The 8,883-nt window shown below is 37.8% G+C and overlaps 1 pseudogene; it reads left to right on the top strand.

Annotated features, from left to right (window-relative positions):
• Positions 1-725: 725 nt before the first annotated feature.
• On the top strand, positions 726-1,498 carry LOC110208977 (phosphoglycerate mutase 1-like; annotated as a pseudogene).
• The last annotated feature ends 7,385 nt before the right edge of the window (positions 1,499-8,883 follow it).

Here is an 8,883-nt window from a genome sequence, read left to right as displayed (position 1 = left end):
GAGAAGTAGAATGGAGCAGAGTTAACAAAAGACAAACTCAACTAGAAAGATCGATCGTTAGAACCTCAGCTGTGATGAATTTTGAGCACCTGTAAGGGGAGGAAGTCAGGTCAGCAATGGTCCTTCTAAGAGGATTCTCTTGGACATAAAAGATTGAACTTTTTCAGACTCTATCATTCCTCCTAGTCAGTATTTGGGAGAGCTAAGATTGAGTCACCTCTCACATAAGAGCAGGTTAGTCAGACAAGGCCATGGATTTTACGGCTATGGAGAGAGATTCTCCTATCTCTAGAGGGTATAGTGCCAAACACTAGAATTCAGGAACTCTTGAAGTTGAATGAAAAGTCCAGTATCAAAAATTTTAATTTCTGACAAAAGTCGGAAGAAGGCCAGGAACTGAAACCTACTTTCAAGTGTTCCCTGTACTTCAAGTTATCATCTGGGGATACAGATACAAAGACAAAAAATGATATGGCCCCTGCCCTCTAGAAAAAGTCATCATTTTCCTTACCAGTTGAGAGGGAAAGAGAGAAGGTTGGAGTAATTAAAAAAAAAAAAGACAAAGTCCAAACTAAACCATTTGTTTTAAACAGAGTTCATTTTAGTAAGCCATAGGGAAAGGGTCATTCTTCAATTAAGAGTCTATCCTTCCAGCAGGGCAGACCTAGGATTGAGGAGTTCGCTGACTGTCCTAGATACCTGCTGCCTCAAGCCTCTGCCCCACCATGGCTGCCTACAAGCTGGTCCTGATCTAGCATAGAGAGAGTGCTTGGAACTTGGACAACTGCTTCAGCAGCTGGTACTACACAGATTTGAGCCCTGCTGGGCATGAGGAGGCCTAGCATGGTGGCCAACAGCTATGAGATACTGGCTATGAATTTGATATCTCCTTCACCTTTGTCCAGAAGAGAGCAATTCATACCCTTTGGACAGTACTAGATGCCACTCACCAGATGTGGTTCCTGTAGTGAGAACTTGGTGCTTCAATGAGCAGCATTGTGGAGGTCTGACAAGCCTCAACAAAGCAGAGCCAGCTGCTAAGCATAGTGAGTCCTAGGTGAAGATCTGGCAACAATGCTACAACATCCTACCACCTCCCATGGAGCCTGACCATCCCTTCTACAGCAACATCATCAAGGACCATTGATATGCAGATCTGACTGAGGATCAGCTGCCCTCCTGTGAAAGCTTGAAAGACACCTTCACCCAGACTCTGCCCTTCTGGAAAGAGGAAATTGTCTCCCAGATCAAGGAAGGAAAACATGTTCTGATTGCAACCTATGGCAATAGTCTTCAAAGGATTGTCAAACCTCGTAAGGGTCTGTTTAAAGAAGCAATCATGGAGCTGAATCTGTCCACTGACATTCCCATCATATGTGAGTTGGACAAGAATCTGAAATCCATCAAGCCTATGCAGTTCCTCAGGAATGTGAGCAAATGAGAGATTGTGGTCAAGGCCATGGAGGCTGTGGTAGCCCAAGGCAAGGCCAAAAGATGAAAGCAGGTTACCAGCACGTGCCAGTAATAGCCAGGTCCTTCCATTCTTGCTGTTACCACCACATCTCTCACTGCCTGTTGCACACACTGACTACCACCTCAGGGATCACAACACCTAATTGCAGTAGGGGACTGATGGATCCTTTTCTCATTTCTTCTTCTCTTTTTCAGACCAATTCTTTTCTCTCTTAGTGCCCCTCCCCTCAACCACATTAGTCAGAATGCCTCCTAGGCGGTTCGGCTCAGTAAGGATCTGGTCAGTGGTTAGGGATGTGAACATAGTAAGAAGTGACCAATGTGGGGAGTTGAAAGAAGCAATTTGTCCAGTTATTCCTACGAGCCAGTCCTGCCAGTAGGGCAGCCCTCTCAGGGGCTTGTTGTAGGAAGCTGCCTATTACCCAGGTGGTCATTTAACAAATTATGAAAGTCTTATTTGGATATTTTCTCCCTAATCCAAGAAACGTGGATTTAGGAGGTTGAGATTATGTCCTAATGTTTACCTGTTGCATATGCTTTCACATAAGACCCTTCCAGGCTGGTTATTACTGGCTTTTAAAATTAAACTGTCCCACTTGGTAGTCATCAGAGATCTCAAACTGCATCAGAGAAGGGAGAGTCCCTTGATTTCTAAAGGGTGGACAAGTATATCCCACTGTGCATTTGATAGCTGCTGTTCTATTTTGTGGCAGTAGAATGTCCCTAGATCATATTGAAATATGTCTTAGTGTCCCATTGTCTTCCACCTTATGTCCAGCCACCTGAATCCTTATCACTTTTACCTAACCCTGCCTCCTCCCCCCCTTTTTTGTTGCTCACTATAATAAAGGAGTGATGTGCAATAAAAAAAAAAAAGAGAGTCCATCTTTCGATATAAGTCAGTTACCAATCATCTTCAAAGCAGCTGTGTCACTGGGAATCTATCATAAGAATTCTTTCTATCCTTTCAAGAAGCAGTTAGAACACAAATCTTCTTCCATGGGAGATATGCCCTTGAGCCAAAAGTCCTTTTGTAATATCTTCAAGTCAACTAGGAGAAGTCATCAGATCATTTAGAGGTTCCCCAAACAAATCTCCTTATAATCTTATGACAACAAATTCAGTGCATCAAATATTTACACTGTCATATATTATTTTATTATATTTTATAACTTGTTTATGTGTTCTTATGAAATTTAAATAAATTATTGATTTTATTTGAATAAAATATGAGCTAAATTTATTTGTGATAATGTTTTAATGAAAATTGAGGGTAGCATGACTTTTTTTGTAAATAAGAGATGGGGTCACTATAAAATGTTTTGAAACCACAGCTTTGAGGCAAAAGAATCTTCATTGGTGAGAAATAGCAGTTTCTGGTGATCCCAGTAAAAAAGCACAGAATGTGAAGTCAAAAAGTTTTAATATTCTCAAAAGTGTTTTTGTGCTTATGAGTCCAACCCCACAAAGAACCTTTTTTTTTTTCAAGTAGGTGATGAAGTGGCTAAGAGGCAATTATCTTAGAGGAAAAGATGTTGTGGAAATATTTTAATTTTTTACTTCATTTCTGTAGTTTGTTTTTCTTGTTTTTCTCCCCACAAAATCAGAACTCAGTACTTCATTGTGGTATACAGATGATTCTGGACTGTCAAAGGCTAAGCCAGTAACGCAAGGTCTAGGAGGGTCCTCCATGCTGGAAAAGCTTTAAGGATCACCCCAGCAATAATTAAATCCCAAGGACCAATCTACCTAGGTACAGAGAAGTTGATCTCCAGCTGACTAGGCATTTGGGTGATTAATTCTTTGGCCATGAAAACATATAGATAGAACAAAGAAAAATATGAAATAGTCATCAATCCTCATGCCTTTATTCCATTTTGCATTAAAAAAAAATATAAAGTTATAGAAAAGGGGGGAAGGGAGTGTTAAGAATCACACAATTTTTAGACTATATATAACCTAACTTGGTCATTGATACTCTAAATGTGAAATCCTTGTGCAATAAACAATATGAAGACCTACTGCTGAGGTAGCTGAATCAAACTGATCTTGACATTCTTGCTAAAAAGACAAAAAAAAAGGAAGAGACACCAAAATATAAGAATTACAGTTAAGTGAAAAGATACCTCACAGGTACTTCTTGGAGGGACAAAGAAAAGAGTTGGTGAAGTTGATTTTATCAGACACAAAGAGGAAACAAGAAACATTATTTCCTAAGATGAATATCACTTCATGTTTCAATATTCATTATAAGTGTTACAAAATGAACATTATGATAATAATCATAACTCACACACCCAAATTATGTAGAGAACACAAAGAGGGAGAGAACATCTATAAAGTACATGATCAGATGCTCCAAATTAAATTAGCACACACTTTAACAGTTGCTGACTTCAAAGCAATTGGGGGAATAGATAACGACAGCAAGAAATAATCAATAAACCTTTATTAAGTACCTACTATATGCAAAGCACTGTAATAAGCACCAGGGATACAAATAAGAAGAAGAAATACAGTCCCTTCCCTCAAAGAGCTTACAATCTAATGAAAGGGGGCAATTCACAAAAGGAACCTGAAAGTGGGTGAGGCAAACAGGTACTCTTTCTTTGCAAGGGGTATGATGGAGTTCAGTCCAAGGAGTGCAGATGACAGAAATAGAATTGATTGGCCGGGGAGGAAAGGGGGAGAGATAGAGAGGGAGGAGAGGGAGATGAGGGAAAGAGAAAGATGAAGAGTGGGGGAAAGGGAGTGGAGGGGAGATGTTTGATATATACAGCATGAGCTTTTGATGTAAATGGAGTTACAAAAGTAAAATTCAAAGAGAAACTCTCTTTTCCTAATCCTCACATGTAACAACTATTCTTGACCAGGCCTAATGCAGACCAGTTCAGTGATTATTCTTGGGATTTAAATGGAGTTGAAGACTTGGGGGCCATAAAATGCAAAGATTATAATTCTACTTGTAACAAAGGACATAGTACTAAAAAAAAATCAATGCTTCCCCTCCCTACTTCTACAATTACTAGGAGAGGTTAAGTGATTTGCCCAAGGTAGAACGTGGAATTTTAACCCAGATCCTGTGATTCAAAAGCCAGTGCTCTTTACCCTATACTATGCTGCCTCTCATCAAAATAATACCATCTTAGAAAGGGGAAGAGCCACAGAGACCATCCAGTGGCTAGATTCCAGCCCAACCCACATCAGAACAGATCACCATATTCTTGGAGTGATTGTCTCCTAAAGCACAGAACAGTTTGTATCAGAGGATCCTGTGCTATCATTAATAGAAAGCTTCTCTTGTGATTGCCACATATCTCAGCAATCCCACCCCTCCATCCTCCCCCTTTTCGATCTGATTTATGCTGCTGTTTACAGAAGTTTCATTACTCTCCTAGGGTACAAAACAATACAAGAGTTTGACCCACTCATCTACTCAGGCAGTAGGCTAACCCAGTGGTACTTGATAGTGGAGCTATGCTGCCTCTTAATAGGATCCTCTTCTCATTCCTACAAAAGGGTATCGTACTGCATATCAATCAACAGGCCAGGGACCAACAGGCTTTCACCTAATACTGTAATAGTTCACCTAATAAATTACTCTGGAAGAGCCTCTTCGCAAAGTCACTGCAGCACATGACTATAGAAATTCAAAAAGGATAAAATATCAGTACTGTGCCACACTACCCCAGCTGCTAGGCATATGGAGTGATGGCTTTTATTCCAGGACTTCAAAACATTTCATGCAAATTATCTAGTTAATTAGGGAAGGGTTTTTATAACTTTAGTTCTGGTGACAGTTCGTTGCAAATTAGAAATTCAAAAAAATAAAAAGCTGCAACAGTCAACCTTCATTCTTCATTTCATGTCTCCCACCTTCTTTTTCTGTTTCACTCAATTTTCACCTTTGATTAGATAACAGTAAAAGAATGGCTGTTGATTGGTACTAAGTATGTCAACTAACCTCAAAGCAACCAAACAATAATAGCTCCTACAAAGTTTTGTTGTTGTTCAGTTGTTTTCAGTTCTGTCTGACTCTTCATGACCCCATTTGGGGTTTTCTTGGCAGGGATACTGGAATGGATTGCCGTTTCCTTCTCCACCTCATTTTACAGATGAGGAAACTGAAGCAAATAGGGTTAAGTGACTTGCCCAGGGTCACACAGCTAGTAAGTTTCTGAGATCACATTCGAACTCAGGAAGATGAATCTTTCTGATTCCAGGCCTGGCACTTTATCCACTGTGCAATCTTGCTACCCTCTCATACAAAGTACATAACCTTAAAACAGTTAAGATAATTCATCAACTAATATAGTTGTGACTGGTAGTACATGACAACTTGTAGTTTTATAGTTCACTGGTTGTTAACAGAAAGGATAAACATTTTACTTTCAATAGCTCTCTGCCTACATTTTTGTAGTTGATTGAATTTTTATTACCTCTTACTTAGATTTTATTGCCATTGTTGTACCAATTTTTATATCGCTATGTTATTTCTTCACTTATGCAAGTCTTTTTTATCTATATGTGTCTGAAGTACTGAAAAATCATTTATTAAGCATCTACTACACGCCAGGCACTGGGAATGCAAAAACAAAAATGGTACAGTCCCTATCCTCAGGGAGCTTACATCCTACAATATATATGGATAAAGAATGTTTTTAAAGAAAGGAATTTTTTATCTTGAGACTCAGACTGATTATGAGCACAGTCAAAGGGCAGTTCATAGTCAAATCCTTTACAGTTGTATGAGTGTATATCTGCATATATACATATACATGTGTATGTATCTATGTATACAAATGTAATATGTATGTGCCTGTATGTATGTGCATCTGTGCAAGTATATACTGTCCTGCCATCTCACAATCCTTGGGATCTCTGGATAAAATGGTATGAATTTTTTTTCTTATATGGTTCCAGATTTTTTTCCAGAGAAGTTGAACCAATTCTCAGTCCCACTAGCAAAGAACTAAAACGTCTGTCTTCCCATGAGCCACTCTAACAATACATTTTCTTATTTGTATTATATTTAATAATTTGACTAATGCAAGGTGATACTTCTGGGTTGTTTTCATTTTTATTTTGATTATGAGTAATTTCGAACCATATGTCAGATGATTGTTGATAGTTTATATTTCTTCTATGAAATTGTTGTTTATACTCTTTGGCTGTTTGCCTTTTAGAGAAAGTAGAACCTTTTTTTTTTTCTATCACTGACATAATGCTATAATTATACTCCCTGATAATGTGTTTGGGTTGACTTATCAGGCTTCTAAATAGCATAGAGTGTTCTTCGATGATTTGATTCCTGTTTGGTTTTCATTTTCTCATAGATTACATTTCTGAGTTGCCTTTTTACAGAGGCTCCTACTACACTCTAGTCCTTTATCATTATACAACAAAAATAATATTTGGTAGAGTCTATCAATATTCCATCATTAGGTATTTCAATAATGTTAAATAATAATTTAATCTTTAGTTTGTATATGTGGAAACAGGCCCCTAAAAGTGAAGAGCACTCTTATCTCAGTTGTCCGGCGTTACTTCAAAGATATATGTTTCTATGCTAGACTAGGATGCCATATAGCAGGAGTGGCTGAGTCAGAAAGTGGTTTAGCAGAGTTTTCTTAACTAATTTACCATTTGAGGAGTGGGAAGCAATCAGCTTCAATTTTAAAAAGAAGAACACATTGAGGAATCAAGTTGAGTCAGACAAATTGCCGGTTCTCTGGTGCTCCTTATATTTTAATGCCCTAATTTTGTACTGAATTCTATGGCTTTGCATTTTTGTTCAGCAATTGGTTTTCCTACACGTCTCAACCCTCCAATCTTAATAATCAATTAAAAAACATTTAAGTGCCTACTGTGTGCTAGACACTATGCTAAGTGCAATAATTCATAGAGAAACTATAATGAACCTGCATTTGCATTATAGTTTGCATTTGCTTTTTGCCCTATTTGGACTTGGCCTCATCATTGCTAGGTAAAGATTGCCCTTTCTCCAACTGAATTTTACTAATTGCTGGTATGTATCAGTTGTATCAGGATTCCCATGTGAGAGGGTTATTTATTGACCAATCTATCAATTCCCATTTGCTGTTTGTCTCCTCGCATATTTGAAAGTATATGGGAATTATGGCCATTGAAAAAGTCAAAGTGGTGAATTTACCATCTTGTCTAATAAAATAGCTGAGCATACTAATACTAAATCTAAATGTCAGCATAAAATTTCAGTTTTTATCACAATGCCATCTAGTGATTATTGCCTCAACTCTAACTAATGTCTCTATGTTTATGGCTTAAATGGGATTTTATTTGCATAATTAATGCTTCCAAACTATAACTGCACAATTAAACAATATCTTAGAAAAAAATAAAAAATACATAAATAGTTCTGTGCTATTGTTATTACATCAGATTCAGTCAGGAACCTGGAACTGAATGCTTAGATTATTGACATTGACATCCATAGGATAATGACCAGAACCAGGTCAAGGCTTGTGTATACCCTAAGAAATGTTGAAACATTTCACCTACTGTGTGTTACTGTCAATGGAGATTTTGAGCCTACACTGTGACATATATGATGACTTATCACAAAATAAATATCCAGGAAAAGCAGAATATCCCGGAATTAAAAAAGTATTCATTTGAGAGAGAGAGAGAGAGAGAGAGAGAGAGAGAGAGAGAGAGAGAGAGAAACGAAGAAAGAAGTAATATTAAAAATCATCCATAAGTGGTACATTGGAAAGAATAATGCATTTGGAGTAAGTGTGTGGTGTCAAATTTCAGTCCTGTTACTTAATACCTGTGTGACCTTGAACAAGTCACTTAACCTTTTCCTAACTTCCCTATAACTAACACTATCCTCATAATCACCCAGGCTCTTAACTTTTGTATCATCCTCAACTTCTCACTCTCTCATTTCCAAGCCCATATCAAATAGAACATCTAATATCTCTCATATACACCCTCTTATCTCCTCTTAAACTGCCACCACCCTGATGGAGGCCCTCATTGCTTCAAGCCTTGACTATTGCAACAGCCTATTGGGTCTACTTGTCACAATTCTCTCCTTTCTCCGGTATATCCTTCACACAATTGTCAAATTGACCTTCCTAAAGTGCAGGTCTAACCATATCACCCTTCTATTTAATGAACTATAGTGGTTCCCCATTAAAATATAAATATAAAAAAATATAATAGCACATTTAAACAATGGCTTGGAGAAAATAAAAATTATACAGATGGTTCTACTTTGCTTCTACTTTGAATTCAATTAAGAATCTGGAATTGTATGCCTACATTACTCTGCATGGTCATGGCATTGACATATTTTAAGTCCTGAGCTTGGCTTTTAAAACCCCTCATAACCTGGTCTTTTCCTACTTTTTCAGTCTTCTTACA

This window comes from Phascolarctos cinereus, unplaced genomic scaffold, assembly GCF_003287225.1.
Source record: "Phascolarctos cinereus isolate Bilbo 61053 unplaced genomic scaffold, phaCin_HiC Scaffold_5;HRSCAF=322, whole genome shotgun sequence".
NCBI lineage: Eukaryota > Metazoa > Chordata > Mammalia > Diprotodontia > Phascolarctidae > Phascolarctos > Phascolarctos cinereus.
The sequence above is the reverse complement of the archived record's forward strand: the minus strand, read 5'-3'. Positions and strand labels throughout refer to the sequence as shown.